The following is a 2,997-nucleotide window of genomic DNA, read 5'->3' as shown; positions in this document are numbered from 1 at the left end:
AAGAGTTCTCTTTATAAACAAAGCCTCTCTGCCAAATATGGAGGAGCGTTCAGGGTCCAGGAATGTTATTGTGTCTGCGTTGGGTTGGGGGTGTGTGAAGGGAGGGGGTTAATGAGTGGCGGAGAGCAATATAGAAATCAGCAGGTCAGAGTCTTATCAGTGATGGGGTCTGCTGACAAGGCCATATTAGGAGCTCCATGCACTGCGGTGATTAATCATAGGTATCTTCAAGCAGCCAGGGGACCACAACTCAGTCTTTAAATAGACATGGGGAGGAATTCCTTTCTCATCATCCCTTAAGTGTGCTTCTGTTACAGGAACAATACATGCTGAACTGAGCAGAAGCATCCTCACTTAAGACAGACTGATGCTGACAAAAAACAGTATAATGTGTTTAAATACCGTATGATTTAGATAGATCTGGTTACATTTAAGAAGATGGTCCTATGCTTAACTTCTGTGTGTCAGACGCTTTCTAGTTTTATTTTTATTAAAGTATTTAATAATGAAATCTTTCATACCTTTTCATTCACCGTCTTTTTTAAATCAGGCGTTTATAATTGATGCAATAGAAAATGACAGTGTGCACAAAGAGTTGTTAGCTATCAGAGGGAAAACACCAAAATTATATTATATTATATTATATTATATTATATTTTCATGTATAATTCCATAATCTTTCCATAATGGTCTGCATGTTACTATTACACAAATTTTTAAAAGAATGTTACAATGTGCCTTTTTCTGATGAAAATGTGTGTGAGAGCTGGCCGCCGTTAGCTGCTGCGGCTGCAGCTGCGGCTGCGACTGCGGCTGCTGCTCCAGCAGCGCATTTTAAAATCTTTCAGCACAACCTACAGGTGAAATTGTATCAGTTGCCACAGACTTGCTCAGCATCTCCATCCGTACAACTTTGCTGAATTTGGTTACCATGCATTATTACATTAACGAGATACTGCAGGTAATAAGTACAAAGGTGGCAATTTATTAATGACCACTAGGTGGGGCTGCATAAATATGCCATTCACATGCTAACAGTGAACAAGTTTGATTTTATTTAAGTCAACAGACTTCGAAATATCATGTTTTGATGTTACCATAGTGCACCCAGTGGGTAGAATTGTATGTGATGTTACACATTTGTGCAATGTTGCTGTATGTTCAACATTTCTACTTTCAGTTGCAATTCAAATTAGCATTAAAGTGTTATTGCCTGTTAAGTGCATCAGGCCACGCCTTCAAAAGTTTGGTAACCAATTACAGACAAACGGTAAGTGATACTCAAAAACAAACTCATGAGTTTTGATGGGGCTCATCTATATGTGACACAAATTGGGAAGACCATCCTGATGACATGGGCTCAACATTCTGTTTCACTGTTTGTATCAGTCTGGACTCAGTACTGCCCCAAACCCTTTCAGAGGGCGTGAGTACTCGCCTTGACAGACAAACTCTTTCAGCCAATCAGCAAAACAAAACACTGTGGAAAATCTTCTTCAACGGATCAATGGAGCCAGTTGATAAATCAAGCTTTTGCCAGATCTAGTTGGAAGAATGGACAAAATGTCTTTTCCTCAGAGAATTTCCATGAGTTCATGCTCTTGTTCTGTTATTATTATTGATGTTATTGACTCTATTAATAACTAATAATTTCACTTACTGCTGTGTTTACTCTACTAACATTAGAATTGGCACTTGCTGCTATGGGAGCCACCATTACTGCTCTGAAAGCTGCGACCTGTATTCGAAGTCATCAACTACAAAGCAGTCCCTGATTGACTGTTTATATTGTCAACTACGGTGCAATCCGTGATTGGCCCTGATTTGATTTTAATTTCTGGAAAGTGCTTTGGGGCGGCAGTGAGTCCAGACTGATACAGAGAGTGAAACAGAATTGAGGCCACATCATCAGGATAGTCTTACCAGGTTATATGTAATATGCATCAAGTATGGTGAAGATTAGATGAAATATGAGCCAAAAGAAGCACAAAATGTGTTTGCCAAAAAATCCAATATGGTGGAAAAATTCAATTTATATTTTATATAGTGTTGTTTTTCTGCACCTCACATTTCATGAATAATTTGCCAAAACATAAAACACTTTTTTAGCACTTGTTGTTGATATTTCAGCTCTTAAAAACATTGCTCCTGTAGACTTTCCATTATAAATTCTTATACTTAAAAAAATAAAAAATCACTGCAGCATGTTACAATAAAGAAAAGTCATACCATACATCTCCTGAACAAAACAATGTGACACTGAAACAAAGTTTCTGTGACAAACAGTACAGCACAGACACCAACAAATGGTGAAAAGAGCAAAGAGAACATTAGTGTGAGAGCAGTTGCCAGCTCTCACACTAATGATTAAATAAAAATGAAAGCATGTAGACAACAAAAACAAATTCATCATAAAAAACTGAAAATGCTTATCGCTGAAATCCAGAGTGAAAATAGCTGAAGTTATGTATAATGTTTTGTATTGTTTTGTTCTTTTGTTTGTTTGTTCTTTTTTTGCATAACTGCAGAAATATTTTAGAAGTCATCACATTACATTCTAATTTTATATAGTTTTGCATTAACAAAAGATAAACTGTGAAATAAGTTGGAGATTGAGAAAGAAATAAGTAAACATTATCAATGTGTCTTGGACCAGAAACAAAAATCAAAAGGGTGGTTCACATTCTTTGCGCGCTTTACAATAACACAGAGCATTCTATAAATGTTAACTACTGGTGTTGTTGGCTAAACACAAAGGAAGACGCAGAAAATATCTGGGGAGATATTCTAGAGAAGTATGTCATGTATGGGTCTCATTTACCCAGAAGGCTTAAGTGGAGTCGCTGTGAGGCATTGGTAACATATTGTGTTCAGTTATCATAGAATGGACTTTGCAGTACCAAATGGGTAGGTCTAAATAAAGAACATTAGTCCATGAGATTAACCAGGCGACAAGTGCGAGGCAACACAGACTGACGTCTGCCACAGGTGACATGC

The sequence above is a fragment of the Epinephelus lanceolatus genome, chromosome 12 (genome assembly GCF_041903045.1).
Source record: "Epinephelus lanceolatus isolate andai-2023 chromosome 12, ASM4190304v1, whole genome shotgun sequence".
NCBI classification, from domain to species: Eukaryota; Metazoa; Chordata; class Actinopteri; order Perciformes; family Serranidae; genus Epinephelus; species Epinephelus lanceolatus.
This window is presented reverse-complemented; position numbering follows the sequence as displayed.